Below are 25,733 nucleotides of genomic sequence, written 5' to 3'. Positions count from 1 at the left end.
TTCCCCCTAATGGCAAGTTCAGCCCATCACAGCCTCTCTCTGGGGGACAAACTGTAGCTTGTTTTGTGGTCACCAGGGCCTTAGGATGTCATTTCTCTTTCTTATTCATCATATCCTTGAGTTCTGGCATTAATCCATTCATCATTATTTCCTTTCGATAAGAATTAACAGGGAAAGCTAAGGTTCATTTCTGAAGTACTATGTATCATAAGCATTTTTAAAATCTGGCTGTGTAGCTGTCTACCAACTTTACATCACAAGTTTATCTGCTCATGGGAAAGTGTACAATGAATAAATATAAGTATGAACATTTATTTCCTATGTACAGCATATACCTAATGTATGTACACTGAAAGCCATTAACATCTTCAGTGATGTTATTTGGGGAGTTATTTACCTGCAGGCCATTTAACCATTTAAACAGAACAATATGGGTGTATGTGGTGTGTGGGTTTATGTGCGCGCATGTGCACATGCACTAGCGTATTGGGGGCTTTTAAACGTCTAAAAGACCACATCATTTTTTTAAATGTCATTTATTGTACAGGGGTGTAGGTTGTAGCCATGTTGGTCTAAGGACATAGGCAGACAAGGTTCTTTGGGTGAATCTGATATCTTTTATTAGACCAACTTAAATAATTGGAAAACAATTTTTAAGCAAGTTTTCGGGTTCAAAAACCCTTCGTCAGGCTGAGCAAGTTTCTGCAGTTGGTGTGTGCTCTTCCTGGATGGAATGAAAAGTAAAGAAGCCAGAGGCTGGGCTGGTATGCATGCAAGACAGGTAGTCATTGAAGATGTAGACTGAGGAGTCAATGGGTGAGAGACAAGCTGCAGGGGGGGGAGAGAAGGGGGATGAATAGTGGAGAAGTACCTGGGGAGTCAGATGTCAGGCAGGTTATAATGTGTCATAAGTCCAATGTCTATATTTAGTCCATGATTTGTAGTATCCAGGAGGTTGATGAAATGGAGTTCATAGGCTCATCTCTGGGCAGTGTTTTGTAAGTTTCCTTTGAGGATCAGGACCAAGAGGTTGGAGAGAGTGGTTTTCTTGTGAGAAATGTGAGCCCACAGGTAATTGGGTACACAGTGGGGGCACATTTCTCACAAGAAAACCACTCTCTCTCCAATCTCTCAGTCCTGATCCTCAAAGGAAACTTAGAAAACACTTCCCAGAGACGAGTCTATGAACTGCACTTCATCAACCTCCTGGATACTAAAAATCAGGGACTAAATATAGACATTGGATTTATGACACATTATAACCTGCCTGACATCTGACTCCCCAGGTATTTCTCCACTATTCATCCCCCTTCTCTCCCCCCTCACCCAGCTTGTCTCTCACCCATTGACTCCTCAATCTACATCTTCACTGAATGCCTGTCTTGTATGCATACCAGCCCAGCGGCTGGCTTCTTTACTTTTCATTCCATCTAGGAAGAGCACACACCAACTGCTGAAACGTGCTCAGCCTGATGAAGGTTTTTTGAACCCAAAAGCTTGCTTAACAATTGTTTTCCAACTATTTATTGTACATGGAGTTGACAAGATGCTGAACACTTTCTTCTCCCTTGAAAGCTAACAGGTGTTCAGGACATTCAGTATCTCATCTATGTATACATATCAGAGGAGCATTTAGCACCATGCAGAACTGGGCCCTGTTCCATGAGCTGACTTTGTGCAGAAATCTGATTTCAGTAGGACCCCCACATATAGAAGAACATATAATCCAGCCCACAAACAGCCTTTTACATGATTTCTGTGAAAAAGTCCACATCTTCAGGGAAAACTTCTATTGACAAAAATCAAGTGGTAGCAGCACTCGAGAAGAGTGAGAGAAGATAAGAGAAGATATGAGAGAAGATAAGCCTTGGTGGGAGGCAGAACACGGGAAAGGTAGATTGCATCTTCAGTATGCATAATCCTTCTTGGCCCTTATCCAAAGTCTGCTGAGGATTTGGGAGATGCACCTGGCTTCCTCAGGCTGCCAGTTTCCTCTGCACGCAGAGCCTAGACATAGTAAAGAACTGGGCCAGATTGCTCAAGTTATATATACACATTATATAAAATACAGGCATAAAACTGTCCTTGTAAACTTATTAATATTATATACCAAAAAAAAATGAATGGATGTTTATTCACCTGACCATAAATATTTGCTTTGAGTGAACAGAAGTGTGAGAGGATACTATACACAAATTAGGAATACATATAAAACTTGGGGTTGTGACACATACAGGGCATGTCTACACATGCACCTGAGTCATTTAGTAATTGCTGAAGCACTACCAACATTACTGCACAGTCCTGGCAGTGCATGGGCCATTTCCTACCCTACTGCGCAGTAGCAATGAGCTATGCAGTAACATCAGCATCATGTTCATGCCTGCTGATGCTATGTCACCATAGTGACAAGCTGCATTGCCGTAGCTCATCACTACAGTGATGTAGCATCTCATGTAGACACACCCACAGTGAACAAGAGAGTCAAAGTAAAGGCTGATACTACTTTCTTAACTCATTCTTTTTAAGCTGTTACTGTCAGTTGTGTACAGTAAATCTGTCTTAGTTCATGGATCATTGACAGAGTAGACCAAAACATTTAAGGTCACTGGTATCAGCGAAGCTGCTGTGCCTTTGCATTAAGGGCTTGATCCTGTGAGAGGCTGAGTACCCTTATGTTGATTCCTTTGCAGCTGAGAGTGCCCAATAGCTTACAGAGTTGGACCGTCAGCCAGTATTTTAAAAATCTTTTGACATTTTACTTGAAAGAGATTGCATTAGTGCAGTAAATCTGTTTTCTAAAGATAAAAGCTTTGCCTTTTTAAAAATAAAACCTAAAATAAAGCAACTTGAAGTCCCTGTTTCATAGTTTCATAGTAGCTAGGGTCAGGAGGGACCTGAACAGATCATCTAGCCTGACCCCCTGCCACAGGCAGGAATGAATGCTGGGTTCACAAGACCCCAGACAGGTGATTGGCCAACCTGCTCTTGAATTTGCCCAAGATAGGGGCAAGGACCGCTTCCCTGGAAAGTTGGTTCCAGATTTTGGCCACCCTAACTGTAAAATATTGCCTTCTGAGCTCTAACCTAAGCCTATTCTCCATCAACTTACGACCATTGTTCCTTGTCACCCCAGTTAGTGCTGGGGAGAAAAGGGGGCTACCTATTTGCTGTTGATCTCCCCTGATGAGCTTGTAGGCAGCCACCAGTTCTCCCCTCAGCCTCCTCTTGCTGGGCTGAACAGGTTCAGGTCCCTCAGTCTCTCCTCATAGGGCCTGTCCTGCTGCCCTGTCACCAAGCGGGTGGCTCTCCTCTGAACCCTCTCCAGGCTGGCCACATCCCTTTTGAAGTGCAGCACCCAGAACTGGACGCAGTACTCCACCTGCGGCCTGACCAAAGTCACATAGAGGGGGAGTATCACCTCTCTGGACTGGCTTGAGATGCACCTTTGGATGCATGACAAGGTATGGCTGGCCTTGCTGGCTGCGGTCTGGCATTAGTGACTCGTGTTCATCTTGGAGTCAATAATGACTCCGAGATCCCTTTCCGCCTCTGTGCTTTCAAGAAGGGAACTCCCCAGCCTGTATGTATGCTGTGGATTCCTTCTCCCAAGGTGCAGCACCCTGCGTTTATCTACATTGAACCCCATCCTATTCTCATCTGCCCACTTTTGTAGTCTGTCTAAATCTAGTTGCAGCCTCTCTCTCCCTTCAAGTGTGTCCACCTCGCCCCACATCTTAGTGTCATCAGCAAATTTGGACAGCGTGCTTTCTACCCCCTCATCCAAGTCGCTGATGAAGATGTTAAACAGTGCGAGCCCAAGGACCGAGCCCTGGGGTACCCCACTGCTCACATCTCGCCAGGTTGAGTACAACCCGTCCACCACTACTCTCTGGGTGCGCCCCATCAGCCAATTTTTTACCCATCCAACTGTGTAGGCATCAATGCCACAGTTGCTTAATTTATTGATGAGGATGGGGTGAGAGACAGTGTCAAAGGCCTTCTTAAAGTCTAGAAAGACTACGTCCACAGCGACACCATCATCCAAGGATTTAGTTACTTGGTCATAAAAGGCAATCAGGTTGGTCAGACAGGACCTGCCTTTGATGAACCCATGCTGATTGCCCCTGAGCATGATCTCCCCTGCTGGCCCCCCACAGATGTGCTCCTTGATGATTCTCTTCAAGATCTTCCCGAGCACCGAGGTGAGGCTTACAGGCCTATAGTTACTTGGGTTCTCCTTCCTCCCTTTCTTGAAATTTGGGACCACATTAGCCAGTTTCCAATCCTCCGGCACCTGGCCAGATGACCACGAATGCTCATACAGCCGGGCCAAGGGCTCCGCGATGACCCCTGCCAGCTCCCTCAACACCCTTGGGTGGAGGGCATCTGGACCTGCAGATTTAAAATGTCTAGCCCTTCCAGAAGATCCCTAACTACATCTGCACTGACCAAATGCCTGATAGAGCTATCCCTGAGATTGTCCCTATCTCTGGTAGGTGGGACGTCCCAGTCCCTGTTCAAGAAAACAGAGGCAAAGAAACTATTAAAAATATGAGGTTTCTTGTCTGGCGTAGCCACAAGATTACCGTTTGCGTCTTGCAAGGGCCCTACATTCCCTGGTGCCCTCTTCTTGCTCCCAATGTACTTGAAAAAGGACTTTTTATTGTCCTTTAATCCTGGACGCTAGCCTGAGTTCCATCTCTGCCTTGGCCTTCCTAATAGCCCCCCTACGCTCGTGGGCTTGTGTAACGAACTACTTGCCTGCAAATTTTCATATAAAGTAAACAAATGTGTCTTAGTATTTAACTTATAAGAACAGAACAATTGCTGGGGATCACTCATTTTGATAACCCTATTTGTGAGCCACATTTTTAACAGTAAAACATTTTTTTTCACTCAGTGATTTTTAAAAAAAACAGTTTGTTAGTATTATCCATTGTGATGAAAGGATTATAATGTAATTACTGAAAGACCCTTATTATATCAATACAAGTAAGAGGTGATATTATTCTAATGTTAGAAAATGTATGGTATCTGCAGTATAGTGTACAGTCGCACTGTGGATGCTTGTCTGTTTACTTCATAAAAATATAGGGATTTTCAAATGCTAATTGTATCTGATTAGAAGCTTACACTATGGTTGATACACGTGTTATAGGTACTCTGTGTTGTCATCTGAAAGTCTGGATAGCTCAAGGTTATATGACTCGGTTAATAGGATGAGATTCGTGGTTTAACGCTCAGTCTTGTAACACATAGTCATAAAGGAGCTGAATGAAATACTAGGCTGTCTCCTTCTAGGAAGAAGTCTTTAGGCCTCTAGTGATCATTTCAAAAGTTAGAGAGTCCTAAATGTCCTACATTTCAATGTGCCTAGTTTATACAAAGACTTATAGGAGAAATAGCACAGAACAGACACCCACATAAAGGAAATCTGTGTTTAAATATTTATCTGATGATTTTTATTTTTAAAAAACATAACTTTTGTACAAGAGAAGAAAGATAAGAGAATTATTTTCATGAAACAAGTGATCTGTATCTAATCCATAGAGACATATTAATATCAAGAACAGGGTCTCACAAAAATCAGGCGTAGCAAAGATTTCATAATATATTTGATTAATCAAAACCCAAACGGAAAGTTCTGATCTTCCCAGATGCTGATAAGACTTACAAGTTGCTGCAAGGCAATATAAACTATACAGCACTCCTTGCATATATTTCATAATATACCCAGCACTCAAATATTTCAATAAAGTCTTTATGCTTTTCTTCCTGGCCTACGTTGTGCAGGGCAGCAGACTATCACATGCTAATTTCTTAAGACTGGTTTCCCATTTTTTCCTAAAATTATAGACAGACAAGCCAAACATGTAGAGGTTTATAGGTTATTTTCAGATACTTGGAACCAGAAATATGGGTACTAATCACAGCTCAGGGAGAAAAATGCAGAGGTCGTTTTATGCCATCTCTGATTCTGGGACTGTTTCGATCTAGCACAGTTCACTCACTTAAACTAAAGCTTCCATGGAGCTGCTGCTTTGACTTGTTTGTGACTAATGGCCTCACAGAGTGAAAGCAGGGCAATACTGGGGATTACATTCTGGATTAGGGCATACTGGACATTCTCTGTGCACCAGTCCACTGCGGGGGGTGAGGGACATACTGGGGTAGGTATGGTATTTTTGGCCAAGACAAGGATAATCTGTAGCCACATTAAGCAAACTTTAGCTCCATTTTGCACCAACAGTATGGCAGAAAAATGCCCAAAAGCATGGGAAAATATGACCAAGAAAGTATGTTTTGTACTTGGTCTCTTCCTGAAATAACATAAACATTATTTTGATTTTGGGTGCAATCATCCAAGGTACTTAATATTCTTTGAACACCATCATTTGGAGGCACTGAGAATCTTGCAGAAGTTCTTTCATGCCACTCCTGAATATAAATACCCCAGTGAAGACTAGCATTGCAGTATCACACATACTGAGGCTTCCGTTGCAAGGCTGTCCTGAAAAGAAGAAACATTCCCACCTGTTCACCATCCCTATTAAAAGAAGATCAGCTTTCATCAGTGAATTGGAAAAGAAAGGATGTGAGAAATGTAAGCTTTTCCTTGCCTTTGCTTTCTCCTTGTTGGAGTGTGGTGTATAATCTGGCAACTGTGCATGACAACAAGCCACAATTAATATTCTATGTTAATTGTCTGAAGCTTTGAGTCATCTCTTAAAAATAATTAATAATGAAATTATTATAAGTTGGATACCAATATAAGATATATTTTGACACATTTCACAGAAGGAAATGTTGCCTGAGGTGCCAATGTTAACACCAGGGGAAAATGAAAATCATGAGAAGGCAAACTGCTAGGATTTTCCCTTGTATTTGGTCTTAAATGTTACAAAACATCTCAAAATGAGCCTTTCTAACAATTTAGCAGCCTGTCCTGTATTTTAACGAATACTGTTGCTTAATACTTGCAAATCAGAAAAAAGAAAAGTAATATGGCTTTCATAGACTATCCTGTTTAACTGGCATGAGAATTTCTCTGTCAACACCAGTGGTATTGCAAACCAATCATATAACAAAAACAAAACAAAAAAACCCCATGTGCACTGGAAATAGAAAACAAGGTCAAGGTAATGTTTTAGCTAAAAGGCTATCTACAGGCTGTGGAGAAATTAAACCAAGGTTAGTGCATTCTCTTTTCATGCCACACAGAAGCGTCATGCTAAAATGCTGTTTTCCATTTTATTATTATTATTATTAGAATGATCAGAACTATCAGAATTATTATAAGCATTATAATTATTATCAGTATTATTTTTCTTGTTGTTATGATGTCATCATCCCATTGTTTTTATTAATGCTTCCCTATCCACTATAGACATTGAAACAAACCACTGATATTTCTACATCATAAAGAAGAGAAGCCATGGTGGCAGAATATAAAGTCCTGGCTTTGATCACAGTGTATATTTTATTTATGTCTTACGGGTTTGGTAACCTGAACAACAAATGAGCAATTCTGGAAAGGTCCAAAATTTGAGAGAAGTACCCAAATTACTGGATTTTCACTTTAATTTTCAGGGCCTTTTGAAATCTCCTTCCTTGTCCACTGCCATTTTCAATGTCCTATTCCATTGTTGTCACAACAATGCCCTCTTAAACTCTTAGCTTTTCTTTTACACAAAATTCTTCCACTTTGTTCCAATTATCAGAAGACATTGGGCCAGAAATCCAGCTGTGTACATGCACTGATTTCAATTTACCAATTTACACCAACTGAAGTTTGAACCCAATATATACCACTAGTGTTCTCTTTTCTTCTCTGTATTCCTTTTTTCCTTTCTCTCATCCATATCCTCTTTTGCTTTCCATAACCAGATACACTTACCCCAGGTCTTTTATGGAGCAGGCTATAAGTCTCCACTGAACTTTCGTAGTTAAGACATGGAGTTCAACTTAGACTCTCACTATCTAAGCGGGCTACAAAACTAGGAAACTGCAGGTGACTTAAAGAAAGTATCTACTTCATGATAACAGGATACTGTTATGTCTATGGTTAAAAAGTTGCAAAAAACTTTTAAAGGTTGGAGTGGATGCTATGGAGGCACTGGGCAAATTTGGTTAGGATTGGATGGTTTGAGGTAGATGGAAGAAAAATGAAAATCACTGGATCCTCAGGCATTAGTTATAGCACATATCTAGACCTGATTTCCACTATTCTGAACTACATGTTGTCATGCATATAAAGCATGCATAAAAATGTTGAAATATCAGAATGGTAGACTTTTAACCTAGATAGCAGCTTTATACAGAAAATGCAGGGCAACGGTGATTTGGGTCCAAAGAACAGGAGTAGTCATTAATTCCCTGCAAAGTGATTAGGTTTATTTTCAGAAGAGCTAGGATAAAGAGAAGGGAAGCAGTGATGGAAAAAGTGGGAAGCTGTACTAAGAACTGGGTCCAGAGAAATGAAATTAAGGGAAGGGTAAACTGGGTAAGGATTCTAGTTATCTAGTTATGTAGACCTGATAAAAGAAGACAGCTGCCAGATATTTAATTTTGTTTGGAGTCAATTTGCAATAAATGAATCACTGCAAAAGCTTTACACAGTTTTAGGTATGGACCCATTCTTATTTTAAACAAGGCAGCTTGCCCATCCCTAATCAGCACCCTACAGGAAAATTTAAAGATTTAAAGATAAAAAGCCATCAAGCCCTAGAATTCAGTCAGGTGGACAAGGGGATACAGTTCATTAACTCAGCTACAGTATGAGACTGGTGTATTCACCTGTCTCATCACATCTACCTTCCAGTTACTCCAACTCTTGTACTGAACTCACATGAAAGAATTATAAAGACAGGTACTATACATTAGACGTCACTGTAAGAAATGGTTTCAGACACACCAATATCTGAATAATGAAGGTGAGAGGCTGCAGCTGGAAGTCTAATACTGTGAAAGTTAAACTTGCAGCTGGGGCTGCTTCCTTTTCACAGCTACAATAAAATTTTGTGGAGACAGGGACCTATAATCTCATCAAAACACATCCTTACAACTTGAACAAGGCATATGATTTGAAGAGTTTTAGAAACTGAGGTTGGAGTCCAGGTGCCACTGCAGTCAATAGCAAAATTCTCATTGGCTTCAATAGGGACAGGATTTCATTACTACCAATAGTTCAGGGCCCAAGCCTGCAAGGTACTGAGTATGCTGAAACCTGACCTAAGTCAGGAACACAATATCCCAGTGCAAATTCAGAGTGGCTCTGTTATAATCATATTGGTTTAGATTTACTCTGGTGTTACTGGGAGCAGGATTTGGCCCATTAAGTCTAAGTTTGGTCCTTGGTTTATTCTGAAATATTTGGTGCTCTGTCTCAGTGTGAGCAGAAAATGTCAGAAGGCATCTAAGTTGTGGAGCTCCAAAAGAGAAAGCATGGATACCCAAAAGCTAATTTCTTTTCCGTTTTTCTTTTTCTACACAGATATTGCACATACAGGGGCCAAAGGAAAGAGAACACAGGTTTAATCCCTATAATGTTTCCATAATCAATGCTTTGCATCTGAACAAAAGTGTAAAGAGGGGCTTAAATGCACTAAGCTGCATTTCAAAAATGACACAATAATTGCTGGGACTGCCTATCTTACCTTGGCCTCAAGCATTTACCAGGATTCAAATTTATTTCAAACTGTTCTCCCAAGTCTGCCTAATTTTTTTTTTGTCCAAATAGCAGCAACTCACAGTTAGTGAACAAAGCTTCAAGATTTTTTTTTACTTACAGCTAAATTTAACTTTACCCATCCAATAAAAAAGAAATAAGGGAGCCTTTATTATCTCCCTGGATTTCTGGGTATGATACCACATCATAGAGAAGTGGTTATTAGAGACAATGGCCTACCAAGGTGAAGTTTGTAATAAAGCCTATTATGTGGTTTCACCATTGACACTAATGGAATGTAACAGTGATTTAGAATGATTTAATGGTTCCCAGGTTGTGCTCTAATAGTGCTCTTTATATTATGATGTATATCACAAAACCTAATGTGGCTGTTGTGATATATTGACAGTATTCATGCTGTTTCATTTTTTTAGGGGAATTTTAAAAACTGTCAAAGAGGAAAATTAATAGGCTGCAACTGCTTTATTTTCCAGCGTTCTGTTTTTTAAATGTATGTGCATAAATTTCTATTTGGTGCCATGCTTAAGCTAATACATTCATTTGCATTTTTATTCCAAAGTCATAAAAGTGGCATATGTGCACACGCGCATGTGTGTTTGAAGCCCAGCTTTGAAAAGATTGTGCTGTCATTTTAAAAATCTGTTTACAAAATAGTACTAATGGGTTCAAATTCATCTAGAAAGAGAGTGTAAAAGATAGAATTTACCTTTGTGCAGGCAGCTAAAATACACAAAGTTAAGAAGGGGCAGGAAGCAAAGGGTATTACCACCAAATCATTTTAAAAACACCTAACCCCTTAGGGGTACAGGTGGCTTTTAGGCCAGCACTTAGAGTTGCGAGTTTAAATAAAAACACAACAATCCAGGAATAGACACAAAGAAAGATGTAGCAGAGCTGAGGTACCTGCATTCTGAAACTGCTTGTGGGCATCTCAGCAACGCCTGACCTATTAGCTCTAAGGCATTTTTGGTTCCAACTAGGTTAAGTAACAGTGGGAATTTTCTTGCATTTTATGAAAAGTTTTTTTCTCCTGTAATTTAAAGAGTACCTTATGGAATTTCAAGTCTCTAAAGAGCCTCTCTTTTGACTACCTTCTGGGCACTCATGGCCCCTTCAATGGCAGGGAGCTTGAAAAGGAATAAATATTATGTTGATCAGCAGCCAGTGAAAGGGGCAACAGGACTATAGATTCCCCCAGAGCAGGATTTTGTAGCAGAATATGTTTATTCTGTGAATGCTAGAGCAAAGATCCTAAATATTTCTGTTGATACATATCTCCCATCCTTCTCAGAAAAGAGCAGGGGAGCAACTACTAGAAAAGCAATTGTTAAGAAGAAGCGGCATCTCTTCCTTGCCCTCTGCTCATGTCCCCTCCCCGACAATGCTAAAAGGAAGGAGTCATCTCCTTTCTTCCCATTATGGCTGAATGACTAGACGTGTCTCTGCACTTCCACAGAACCAAGGCAGAGAGAGAAAAAGCAGTTCTGTACTTGCTACAGAGGTGAGAAGACATAATACGCCCAGTCCTTCCAAGTGTTGCTTCCCAGCTCCAAATGACAATCCAGGATGTATCTGGAATCTGGCAAGATGCCCACCCACATTCAGGTCTTCTGACTATCCTCAGGTAGGGATGGATAACATGTTCTTGTCTCCATTATCACTTTTCACTATTACTCAAATAAGTGACATCTTGTTCCATAAGCAGCTAAGGTCAATGGGATCAATGGGACTTCTGACTAAGTAAAGTATGATTTGACAAGAATCTGACTACAGTGATTTTAAATATTTGACTTGAGATCAATAGAGTTACTCACCTGAGCCAGGGTGGTAAAATGCAGGCCTCTGACCATAAAACAGGAAGTTTTACCCAGTTTAGCTATAATGGAAAAGGACCTGACTGCATAGTCTTCATGCCATCACTCTTATTTCTAGGGTCTGATCCTTCAGATGGTATACATCCTTCTGGCTTCATGAAGTCAACAGTTACACCAGTTTATTCCAGCTGAATACTACCTTACTCCACTTGTAGTCCCATTCATTTTAACATAGGGGAGGGAGTTCTTACTGGGAGTCAAAGTGGCAGAAACAAGTCCCCAGAATAGGGAGTTCTCCTATGATTCCCAGCAAAGGTGAGCCCATTCGTGAAATGCCCTGATTTATCTGATACTGTAACACCAACACCTCCAAAGAAAAAAGCAAACAGATAGTATGAGCTCAAAGCCTGCTCTGAGTTGTGCTAGAGCCATTTATTCACTGGTGGCATTCTTTCATTGCTCTAATATGGGGCAATAACATAATATTTCCGTGACATACTGCTGTAGGTTAAGTTACTTGCAGACATTTTTTCCCAATGAAAATATTAGCTTGTGATAAAGCTACCTGTGATGAGATCCATTGGAATATTGCCAGACATTTCCTCATGGGATCACAGTTTGCATTGCATGTGTCTCCACTATGGAAGTTTGGGATCTTTGTGGACCCAAAAATACATATTTCCTGTCTCCCTGTTTCACCCCTAAAACTATCCACAAAATCATAATTTTTCATGTGTAAAGAATATGTACAGGCTGGAAAATGATCATATAAATAGAATCTTACATTGAATAATGACTTTGAGGAACTGAACTGCAAGAGGACAGGCAGAAATTTGGAGAAAGTCATTTGTTTTTGACACTGAAGTTATTTCAAAGTTATAAGCAAGATATTTCTCAGGAGATGCTCTCTTTTTCTTTCTGTTTTGTACATTATCTTCCCTGTGGAGGGCTTTGTGGAATCCTACAGAAAAAAATTAGGCAAAGTGCCTGTTATATAACCTTACTGTTCTCTAAAAATAATGGGAGCATCATGATCATCTGAGCTTTTTCCTTTCCGAAGTGTGTGTACAGTACACAGAAAGTGGGGTCAGGGAGGACAGGACATAGCATAATGAAATACAAAGATCCTTTTGAAAACAATACAATGCTATGTGCATAATTATCATCCCATTTTGACTTTTTAACTTTAGAGAATCTATGTGGGTCAGTTTTCCCTGTTTTAATTAGCAAAATCAAAATAACAAAAAATGGCAATTTCCTCCTTTCAAGCTCAAGTGTAGCATGCAGCCTGTAGCAATAATTATATTTTTCAAATGCAAGGTGCCTAATTTAAAATACAAGGTCCCAGTAGTTACAGAAGTTTTAAGGACTAGAAGTGACAGGAGCAAGTGAGTCTTTTGCTCCTGTAGCTTCCCTTAATGACAATTCTTTCAGCATGTAAATGTAGTAGGAATTGTATCACACATGTAAATACAGTTTTGCATCAATATTATTTTTTGCAAAATATTTAACTACTTGGGTAAATGAAGAGCAAGGGTTTATTAATCAGATTACAAGCACACTTATTCTAATTTATACCTTCCACAGTTAGCCTCTAAACCACAGTTGACCTCTTATTTTTTATATTAACTGGAAACAATTCATCAAGTGAGTTACCCCTCTCCTTTCAAATCCACTTGTATTACTAAAAGGTTGAGTAAAGACCTCTGGGGAACAAGGGCAATTTTTGACATGGGTCTCAACAGATTAAACTATGCAGGGACAATATAGAATACATTGGAGCAATAACATTATCACATCATAGCCTGATTGAGAGGCATTTCCTTGCATTTTTGTCCTTTTACCATAAGCCAATAGTAGCCACAGGCATTTGACTGGAGAGCCTGGAGGATTGACAGGCCTGGCAGTCATTACACGCTGGATTGAATACTAGATTACTCCAAAGTGGCTCAGGGTCAAGGATCAGTGTGTTCCCTTTTGGCACTAAATGACTTTAATATCCTTACTGTATTAGTCAATTACTTTAAAGCTGCTGCTCTCTGAGCTCTCTCTGCCCCCCTGCAGTTTACTATGGACATTTGAATTGCTCCCATACTTAACCTACACATCTGCTTTTAGCTGTCAAAAGAATAGTGCTATCACTGATGCTATTGACAATATGAAATGAACAGAGATTCTTGCTGTAGGTGCCAAGTGGCATTTTCTGTTCATTGTTTATTTTAAACAAATCTTAAATAACTCCACAATAGAAGTGTTTGAATCAAAGAACAGTTAGATCATTTTTGCAACCTACTGTGAGCTAATCTCATCCTGACAAAAAGTGCTAAGAATAGTAATCCTGGCTTCCTGGCTAATTGTTATGAAAAATGTATACATTTTTGTTTTGTTTTCTAAAACCCTGAGCAATTTGGAAAGAGACATGAAAAGAAGGGTCTCAATTGAACATCTGCTTAAATTTCTCAACAGTCACGGCTGACAATAGTGAATTACACTGTACTTCTGAATTTATTGGTGCAACACAGTGAAGAATTCTATATCATGGCCACTGAACATTAAAAGGTCTGGCTTGGCTTGGTGTTAAACCAACATGTCTAGATTAAATATGGGCAGAACTGATTTGAATTTTAAAACTGCTTGGAAGTCATGCTTTTAGTGTTTTAGTGAAAGTGATATCATCGCAGTTGAAAGCACATCTGTGCAGTGGGGCCCGTTTCGTGTGTGTGATGTCATTGGGCAAAAAAGGCAAGTCAGGACTTCATAGCTAGACACATAAAGAGATATTTTCCAATAAATACCCTTTTTTGTATCTGTGTGGGGATGAACTTGCTCTGGGTATTCACTGGAGAAGCTTTTACTTTTGTAGCATACTTACCCCATACAGATATCACGGCATTTAAGCAGTCACATATTTTTCCCTTGTCTTTTACTTTGGAATTTGGGTTTAAGGACTGAGTTGTTCATTCATCTTCTCAAAATAATATAAACAGAATTTTTGAGGAAAATAAATCACTCTTCTTCCCATCAGATCAATATAGTTCTAGAGCAATCTGGGAAGAGATTATATCTTTCTAACTGTGTCGTTTCTATGCTAAATCTTACACAGATTTCAAAATGGTAATAACAACGTAAGCAAAAAGTTCAGAGTCTTCATTTGCCCCCTATATATATTAAACACAAATGTTGACTTAACGTACTTGTTGGACACAGTACATGCCACTGCTGCTTGGAACCTGAACAGCTGTGGGATCTAGGATGACCATTTATGTTTAGTCTGCAAACTGTCTTTTCAAATACTACAACATGCTAGCTGAGCACAGTGTTAAATGGAATATGAATCAACTTTGCACAGTAAAGGTTTTGAAGGGGATAGACAGTATCAGAGACATCATAGCCGCTTGATTTGACAATCTTTGCACTGCACTTGAAATTAAAAATCATGTGCAATGGACTATGTAGAATAACATTTTAAAGAAGGTCCTAAATCTCTGAGCTCCTGTCATTGTTATTTGGGATGCTGGAGAGGATAATACGTGAATTTTAGAACAACCATTAATAAAAATGCAACATCACCCTAAATGCAACAGGGTTGTTGTATATCAGAAATTCGGAGTTTCATACTTAAAATGAGATATTTTATATGTCTCTACTGCAGGAAAGCAGACAGACATGTGGACAGTAATATATATTTTCTTTGCAATGTGCCTCTCTGCTCAGCAGCTAAGCATAATGAATGGCACCTTGGGGAATGCACTGAATAATTGTGCTAATTTAAAATTTAGTCAGCAAAGGACCTTAAAAAACTTGATACCTCTTGGTAATGATACATCATTAGCACTTTTCATTCATTTATATTTTGTTGTGTTTAGGGATTTGGGTATTCAGGAGAAGAAAGGTAGCCTGACAACAGAGTGATTGAATGAGCCCCCTTGATACCTGGGAGTGACAGAAGGTGAAGTACTGTAGCTGCAGTTGACAACTACTTTAATATGAGCCACTTATAAATATTTACAATTCAGAAGTCAATGATGAGCCTGTGTATAGCACATAAATAATATTGTAAGTATTTGACATGTTTATTTGGAGCCTGATCATTATTTTTAAACCATTTCATGTTAATGAGCTAGGGGAAGGATTTCAGTCAAAAGAGCTTTATTTAGCTATTTCAGTGCAAATATTTAAAGAAAATAGCATTTGTCAAACAGTTGAGTTCACACTTCTACCCAACTGCTGCACAAAAAAATCCAAGAACCAAAACAAACCCCCCTCTCATCTTACTTGAGTAGCACACCTGCTCCAAAGGAATAATTTACGTAGGATGACTAAGATTGGTCCAAGATGATTCACTTGGCACGAATGCCATGACACTTAAGATAGTACCTTCCTACTATACAAACTTAAGCCTGTTGCAAGATCTCCTTGCAAAGCTTAATTTTAGCAGTATAATCATGTTGCTCAGGGGTCCTAACAACACAGCTGATTTTGTAGCCTCTGTGATATCTGAGGAGCATGATACTGCTCACACTGTAGCAAAAGACAGAGCTCACTGATTTCAGAGGAGAGAACTTATTCACAGGTAGATTTTATTTTCTTTTGTTTAAGACAGAAAAAAAGTCTTTGCAAACATATTTATTTTAATTCCTCAAATCAAATATTGCAAGCTGATCAAAAGGTGTAAAAAATCCAAAGAACAAATCTGAATTGGAAAAAAAATGCTCTAGAGAATTCCTCACTATTTTTCAAAGGGTAAAATGTCTGTACTTTTCTGAACTACTTTAGGCAGAGTAATTATCTGTAGGTGCTGTCTTTTAAATATGAGCGCAGGGCGCAATGATGATGAGTGCAAAATACATTAATAAGAAGTGAAAACTAAATGGGTATAAGGCAATTTCTTCTAGACCATATGCATTGATAAATATAGAGAAAAACTAATGCTCATGCTTGTGCAGGTAAAGCATTATAACTTGTTAGCTTTGTGTTTAGCTTTCATGTTTTCTAGATTTCATTGCTATTTCTTTAATGTAACAATGAGGATTTAAATGACCACTGGGGACGGATACTCCTTTCTTTCCGACCTGGTGGGTAATGAGATAGACAACACCCCGAGCCATTATCCCTTAGAGTGCTGAGTGGGAGTGCAGTTAACTTTGATAGCATAGAAGTAAGTACATTTTTTATTGCACAGAAAAAAATGTTGAGAATAACTTATTCAGTTTAACATTTTCACAAAGTAATTACACATAAAATTAGCTAACCATCAAAGTTTTTAGCTAATTTTCCCTCATCATATTAACTGAATACATACACACTTCATCTTTAAGCACAGAAAATTATTTTAAACAAGCAATGTGCACAGAAACAAGACACTGCCTTTTCATGATCTACCATTTAGGTGTAGATAATTTTAGGCTTTGCCTATCAAATTGCAATTAATTTTTCCTGGTTCTAATGCAGAAAATTGATTCAGAATTTTTTCTTCATGTTTGTACAAGGGAGTATTTCAGGAATGCAGCTTCAAATAAAATTACTATAGCTATTTTCTCTTTAATTTGCATCTCACTTTTGTTATAAATTGTCACAAAGTCTTGCTGTCATGTTTCATACTTCAGTCTGTAAACAACATACCGATTTGCTTTGAGTGATAGGCAATCTCATAATTTTCACTCATAAAATGACATATACAAATCAAGGAACTAAAGCATGGAAAGTAACATATTTTGGTCTTGTGACTAATGGTAACCTGGTGCTATTGAATTACTGAACTGTGTCTGAGAACTAATGAGAAAAATTTCCCAGGGGGATCTTTATCCAATGCACTTGGAGAGCACCTTGGGGACTCATTCCGTGTCTGTCACCTTTCCCGTCTCATTGACACTCAGCTTCTTTACCACCATTACACTGTGCAACCATTTCACTTTACACCTCACGATTAGAATATTAAAAGGAGAGAATACTACACTACTTGCTCCAGATAGCAGAGTTGTTTTTGACACTTAAAATAGAAATTGTCACTGAAATATCACAAGGACAGGAGTGTCTTCAGCTCCAGTAGAACATTCTAAAGCTCTAAACTCTATTATTTTGCAGATAATGAAATCTTTTGTCATGTATCTTAATGGTACAACATTCATTAAAAATGAGAGAATATATTAGAATATATTGTTTCCTGTGGACCCATAAGAATGTTACCTCTGAGGTAAAATTTGGTTCTGACATAGCACTGTTTTTGAGTCATTGGTATTGATTATATGGTGAATTAATTTTTAAATGAGATCAGTTCATTAGTAAAAAAAAATACAGAATTTCACACATGAAAAATATTTTTTAAAGACTAGTGATGTTTGAAAACTGAGAGCCCGATCTTCAAGTGGTATAAATCAAGAGTTTTGTTGACCAAAGCGGAAACTTGGTTGATTTCCACAAGCAGATCTGTCCCCCAAAAACTGACATAAATAATTAGACAAGCTTTGGTAAATTCCACTAGAGCCAACTACTGCCTTCCATATGAAGCTGCTTCACTAAAGTGATCTACTTCAATGAGTTAAAGCAAGGAGGTGGCTTTGGGTAAAATAAAATCTCGACTTGAAAATTATTATAAACAAAAGTCAACTAAGCTTTTAAATAAAAAGATCTAATTTCAACTAGGCTTGTGAGTTAAGAGGGAAGTTAATTAAAGCCAATAGAGAATGTTAAAAGTGAAGGAAAACAAATTAGGGCAGCGGGGGAGGGGTTCTCATTATGTACTATAACAATTTCCTCCAAATTAGAAACACATAGGTACACCTGTTATGTGGCATCTAGGAAACAGGACAGAAGTTTGATGCATTAGTCTAACTAAATCAAACTGAATTGTGTACACTTTGCAGCAGGTCTAACAGACTGCGTGCACCATTTTTAGACAGGTCTGTGTACACTGAACATATGTATGTTACATATTTAGATAGATCTATGTTCACTTAGATCAATCTATGTGTAATGTCTATGTGATGATGGTTTCTAATCAACAGTGATATACCCACACCTGCATGTAGCATTCCCACAGATTTCATAGATTTCTAGGGTCAGAAGGGACCTAATTAGATCATCGAGTCTGACCCCTTGCTCTGGGCAGGAAAGAGCACTGGGGTTAAGTAACCCTAGCTAGGTGTTTGTCTAATCTCCTTTTAAATGCTTCCAAAGTAGGGGAAAGCACCACCTCGCTTGGAAGCCCATTCCATATTTTGGCAACCCTCACCAGAAAGAATTTCTTCCTCATGTCCAATCTAAATCTACTTTCATTCAGTTTATGGCCATTGTTTCTAGTAACTCAGAGGGGCGCCCTGGTAAACAGAGTATCCCCTATTCCCTGCTGGCCCCCTGATGAGCTTGTAGACAGCCACAAGGTCACCTCTCAGTCTTCTCTTGTGGAGGCTGAAGAGAATCAGGTCCCTCAATCTGTCTTCATAACATCTTACCTGCAGGCCCTCAGCCATACATGTAGCCCTCCTCTGAACCCTTTCCAGGTTATTCACATCCCTCTTGAAGTGCAGTGCCCAAAACTGGATGCAGTACTCCAGCTGCAGCCTCATCAATGCACCACACAGGGGAAGTATCACCTCCCTAGACCTGCTCGTGATGCACCTACTAATGCAAGAAAGAGTGAGGTTAGCCTTACTTATTCCCTCATCACATTGGCGACTCATGGTCATTTTTGGGTCAACTATGACTCCGAGATCCCTTTCCACTGCTGTGCTACTTAGAATGGTACTTCCCAGTCTATAGGTGTATTGGAGATTCCTTCTTCCCAGATGCAACACTTTGCACTTATCTTTCTTAAATTGCATCCTATTCTGATCCACCCACTTCCCCAGTCTATCCAAATCCACCTGAATTCACTCTCTACCCTGTAGTGTGGTTACTATACCCCATAGTTTGGTGTCATCTGAAAATTTGTAAAGAATGCTTTCTATACCCTCATCCAAATCACTGATGAAGATATTGAACAACACTGGTCCAAGGACAGAGTCTTGGGGGACACCACTGCCCACATCTCTCCAGGTAGATTCAACAATCTAACAAAGATGTTTGATTTTGAAACTGTTACTTTGCCAAATGTCTATGGAGATCACCCATGAAGACAGAGAGAAACAATGACCTTACGCACAAACCCAGTGGCCACATCTACATGTGTACTTAACTGCGGAGTAGATGAATTAGCTGTGGAGTAAAGTATCACCAACTACATGTAAGATGCTATTAGGCTGCAGTAAACTAATGAATGCCACATAAGATAGCACTGTCAAGGACAGTACTGTCTTACGGTGGAGTAATTAACTGTGATTAAATGCACATGTAGATGCCGACCACAGGCATAAATTGCGCCTGGTCAGCTTAGCCAGCCAGGAGCCAGACTCCTGTCTGCAACCTAGCCACATGGCTCCACACTCTCAGCACTCTTATGTCCCAGCCAGCCCCTCCAACACCTGATACTACCACCCAGAGCCTGGGGCTGACCCCCTGTTCCCCCTGCCAGCTGGGCAAGAGTGGTCCTGATACAAACTGTTCTGCCTGGGAATAAATTGCTGCTGTCATAGACTCATGTGTAGATGCTGCACCCAGTAATTTACTCCAGCTCAAACTACTCCAGAGTTTATTTCTTCATACTAATTGCAGGTGTAGATTCTATATCCTTCCTGCAAGTGAGAAGTCTTGGGAAATTGAGATTATATTGGCTAGGATTAAATAGAGATAAAACCCCAAACTAATTTTATTTTGATTTGGATTATTAATTAGAAAAGCTTTCCAATGGATAAGAAAAAGGCACTGAAGGTCAGATGCACAAAGTAGCATTTATTTTCATGTCAAACTTTCTACAGAGATCCTGCCCCTACTGAAATATTTGGGAATTGGTAGTTTTCCCAAGGTCACAACCACTCCCCCATAGGGATATATGTTTTTGAAAGTACCTTAGCTCACCCACATCAGCCTGAACTGCTTGTTCTTTTATTGTAGCCTTAGCAGATGGTCTTGGCAAGACTTAATGAAACAATAGTGCACATATCAGATGCAGATATTTTGGGGGATTTATAAGTATAATGATGATGATAATGTTGGTGATGATTAGGAAATTACGTTTTGATGGTCTGTCCCACAGTAACTCAGGGCCTCCTAACACCATTAATGCCTTGGTTTTACTTGGTTTATATTTCAGATCCTGAAAAGCTAGGAGAGTAGGACCAGGCTCTCAATCACTTTGATGTTTCTGTAGTCATTTGTGTGAATGCAAACACTCCCATCAATAATGGTGTCTCTTTACCCCTACTTTTCAATCAATTTGCAAAGATACAAACTACTATACAGGTTGAAAGAGGTGGTGAGTCAAACCCATATCAGAAGCTGTGGCTAATGCTCTCCTCGAGATTTCCTACTATTTGTTGTTTGAATTTCAAGTCTCTTAACACCAGACTCGGGATCTAAATTCCTTTGCTTATGTTCTTACTTTGATTAATCAAAGATCTACCAGAAAAAGAGTCTAAATGGGAAATGAAAAGCCCTTAGTTTGTCACTATCCTATAAAAAATATCGTTTCTTCAACACGATCACAAAATCTTCAAAAGCACATACTATGATATATTTAGGTTTCTACAACTCAATTAAGTGTTAGCATGGAAACCTAACAATAACAATTTGCTAGCTTTCGTGGTTCATGCTAACACAAGCAGGCAGCTTCTCTGAGATTTTGCATGGAGATTTAGGATAGTTCCATCACTTAATTTTCTACTTTGCTACCATAAGTATGTGCCAGACATAGTCAGTGTTTAATTCATACATATACCTGTGTCACAAGCCCAAATAATGTTCCAAATACATCACTGGAGTAATTATTTTGCATTCCCAGTACTTACATCATAGATGGATTTGACCCAAAGCCACTGATGTTTCAGTTGGATCTCTGATTGAGCTGAAAGGAGTGTAAAAAACACATAGAGCCAAAATCTGTTCTAGAATCTATGCATACTTCTTCCACTGACTTCACTGAGACCTGTCTGCATTCTGTACCAGAAGGAAAAAATTGGTTGCTGTATGCCAAAAAAGCTCCAGGGCATAAATTAATCCTTCTAGTGTTGAGCTGCAAACTTCCCTTGATGTGTGTGTGCATGCAACATTCATTAAAGACAAAAAGAGATACATAGATAGAAGCAAGGGGCTATTTGGACTCTCACTACAACTTGTACGCAGTGTGCTCTGCCTGTTGCAAATGGTAGCATATACATTTATACTAAAATGCCCAATTTTGCTGAAACCCCATCTTCTTTTGGAAAACTTACCATGAACAGAGATGATGTGTCAATATGAAGTCCTGTGCTTTGTGAGGGCATACAGAAAAACCATTGATCACAGCATGAGTTCTAGAACTGCTGTCAGCATCTAAATGCTTGACTTATAAAACATTTCATAGGCATTCAGATGTCATGATGAACAACACAGGACAAAACTGAAACAGACAGATGGACCATTCAGAAACGTATGGTACAGAGCTGAGAGAAAAAACAGACCTTGTTAACTTTTGAGGGAAAACATTATTTATAGCTATTGTTTAAAAAAAGCCCTAAAATTTCCCTTTCTTAGGATCATTTGCAAAATTTACATAATATATCTTTTGACATAATTTTGCTGTCTTCCTCAGACAAATGGGTGGGCTTTGTAAAAAAAACAAAATAGAACCCAAAATGCCTACACTCTTTTTACCTGCATCAGCATCTCTACATAGAGCCCAAGGAGCTCTGTTCAAATACACAGAAATGTGCACCATTTCATAAATGATCATGAATTCTCACTCAACAGTAACTAAGTTTTTTAACATTGTAGCCATGCTATTGAGCGAATAATATTAATTTTGCAGGGATAGCTGTAACGCTGCTTTGTCATTCCATTTACATTTTGGAGACTTAGCTGCTTTGAATTTACAGCTTGCCACTTATTTGTAGGACTGCCTGTCCACATTTAGTTCCACCACAATGTCTAAAAGTTCTAAGTTCAATGAATTTGACAACTGTCAGCTCAGTCAGAGCCAAAACAAACCCCGAGTATATGTTTACAGTCTCTTTTTTATACATGTCTGGAGCAGAGGAGCTATTGAAGAAACTTACTTCTCACCCATACCGAGGGTAGTCCTTCAATGTCAGGGCTGAGGTCATTGACAGGTCAGCACAGAGAAGACGGCTTGTGGAAAGTGTTCTGAAGTTTTCCACAATGCCCATCCAATGACTTTCTTCAAACATTTTTAAAGAAAATATCATTACATGAAAAGTAGAAAAATGTATGCAATAATATTGTTATCATGCATTCATTTTACTATTATTCATAAACTATAATCCACACAGACACTGTATATATGTATGCATGCATAGCATATTATCTTCATATGGATACTTGTGTATATGCATGTGCTATGTTTACTTGTGTACTCTATGCATCACATAATATATAATATATCATGAGTACTTAACTTGATGTCTGTTTTATGCTGTCAACATGAGAAAATAAACAAGTACAAGAATTTTCTGCAGTGTTACTGATTTGCAAGCTATCTTTTATAATCAAGCTGTTTTTAAAGCCAAATAGAAGAAAAAAAACCTTTTAAAAAATAGTTAGTACCCACAATAACATAGCTGTTTTATAAGTATATTCATCAAGTAGTGTGACAGTGCCATAGTTGTGCTAATAGATAAAATATTACATCTTTTTTGTATGTTTTAAAAATAAATATTTGGGACTGCTAATCTATTCAATGTAGCTATATAATTTCTTGTTGATGTTGCTATACTGACCTCTGCAGGCTTTGTAAGTTTGGAACATTGTTTACTGCAGTAATATTGCCGTCATCCCGTGCACAATTAACTGAGTTCCTGGCATCAAAGTACTTACAGGCTGACAGAGTTATCTGAGTACTTTGATTTCTTTTCACCTCCGCAAGGAAACCATTTAAGATGCATTTGGAATAACGATTTCAAATGAAGCACTGCCTAGCTTAAGTTTACATCAATGCTATTCCTGAACGAAAAAAATAACTTGATTAAACTGAAAAATCTGCATTGAAAATGAGTAATTTACAGATTTTTGCTTTTAAGATGTGACCTGATTATTAAGAAACACAGCAGTTTCAGATGGAACATGTTATTTTCCTTAATGAGTGAACTACAGTTCATCTCTTTCTTTAAAAGAAAATAAATCATCTGTCGTGTACATTTAATTCAGTTCAAAACTGTATAATGTTCTGCTCCTAGCCCTAGTCACATGAAAAGTTACATTTGCTCAGTATTGTTGAGTACAGATTTTGTAAGTACAAGTTTCCTCAGCTGGACCAACAAGCTCCACTAACAATAATGATACTCTGAATGGTACAAACTTCCTCAGGTTCTGAAGCTTAATGTACTGAATTCAACTAATTTCACAAACACAGTACAGTACCTGTGCAGATTTAGTGTGGACCATTTTTCTGCTAAATACTTATTGCTTTTCTAGATTCAGTATGTTTCCTATATTTATTCATGTCCAACTACCATTTTTCAGTTAGTGCCTGACACTTCTTTTATACATATATATCATTTTTGTAACTTATAGTCATGTTTGGCTGACATACAGTGCTATGCCCCGTACCTTGTTTATGTTAGAAACAAAGGCTCTCTGAACTGCAAGCTCTGTTTATAACTATTTGTGGTTTAACAAATGACAAAATACAGAAAACTTAAAAATCTTGGTCTGGAAAAAATATCTTAGTCTGGTTTATGTTTTCATCTACTTTCCCCACATATATTGGTTTTGTTAACTATTTCAGCCCTTCCCTGTGCATGTCTCTGTCTACTTCACATTTATGCTGTATGCAGGTATCTGGCATCCAAATGAAAACAGAACAGACAGGATACAGTTCGGCTCCTTGAAAGTCAGTGGAAAAATTCTCACTGACTTCAGGATATCCAGGAACTTACTTAAAGACTTTTTGCCTGTTATTGTGTCTTCAGACTTAAATGCTTTACCATATAACTCATAGATTTGTTAGTTAATTTTATTCAGGAAGAGAACATTTAATTAATTACAGTTCGTCAAGTTGCGTGGAGCTCTCCAGCATTTGTGGCTTCTAAAAATGCATGCATTTAGGGATCGCTTATTCCTCACGTTCCAGATCAAGTTTTCTTTTTTTTAGTACAGATTGAGAAAAGTTGCCAAAAGCAAACTAAAAAAAAGGATAGAGTTAGCAGGAAAGAAAAATGCACAGTGAAGTTGTGTGTTGTTGAGTCTTTGAATAACTGGCCTAATGCATTTTACCATCAGTCTTATTTTTCCAGTTATCAATATTTCTGACCCAAATGCTCCAAGATGTAATCTGAGGGAGGCAGTAAGATTTTCAGGTTATCACTTAATTTATTTCTTGTCTTTTATACTTTAGTTCCTGTTAGTAATAGTTACAGACTTCTTCATTATACTTTCAATTTATCTCCTTTGTCATGCACACTGTTGTGTCTTGTCCTACATTATACTGTAAGAATTTTTGGAGCAGAAACTACATTTTTGTGTGTTAAAATAGCACCCAGCACAAGAGTATCCTGATTCAGAGTAGGATCTTTGGAGCTACTGAAGTACGCATAATAATGGCAACAATTCTGGGACCAGATTATAGGTTTAGCTAATAGCTATGCAGGTATGTAACTGTAAAAAGTAAAAGATTATATATTTATCGTATTTATACGATTCTTTTACTTTGGTAACTAAGTATGTCACAAGCTTGTATGTGCCTACTGTCCTAAAACTCATGTGAGGTGGGGAAATGTTATCTCCATGAGGCATACAATATCTTACCCAAGGTCATATAACAACAGTGTATCAGAACACAGTATTAAAACCAGTCCAGACCACCAGGTAAACACAAGATAACCCATGAGAAGTTACAGAAGTGAAGTGATGGATTTACACTTGGTGATAAAAAAAAATGTATAGATAAGGCCAAAGAAAGTATGACTGGGGATATTCTAGATATACCCGGTTCATATGCTATCCTTCTAAAGCAGCATTTCTCAACCTGTGGGTCATGACCCAAAAGTGGGTTATGAGAATATATGAAGGAGTCATGAACAAACTTCAAAAATGGATCAACAAACTTTAAAAATGGATTCTCCTTTAAAGGAGAAAAACATGGGGAACCATGGTTTTTCCCTTGCAGGCTGGCAGAGTTCCAGCTTGGAAGGGGCTGCTTG

The sequence above is a fragment of the Alligator mississippiensis genome, chromosome 4 (genome assembly GCF_030867095.1).
Source record: "Alligator mississippiensis isolate rAllMis1 chromosome 4, rAllMis1, whole genome shotgun sequence".
Taxonomy (NCBI): domain Eukaryota; kingdom Metazoa; phylum Chordata; order Crocodylia; family Alligatoridae; genus Alligator; species Alligator mississippiensis.
Note: the sequence above shows the minus strand (reverse complement) of the source record.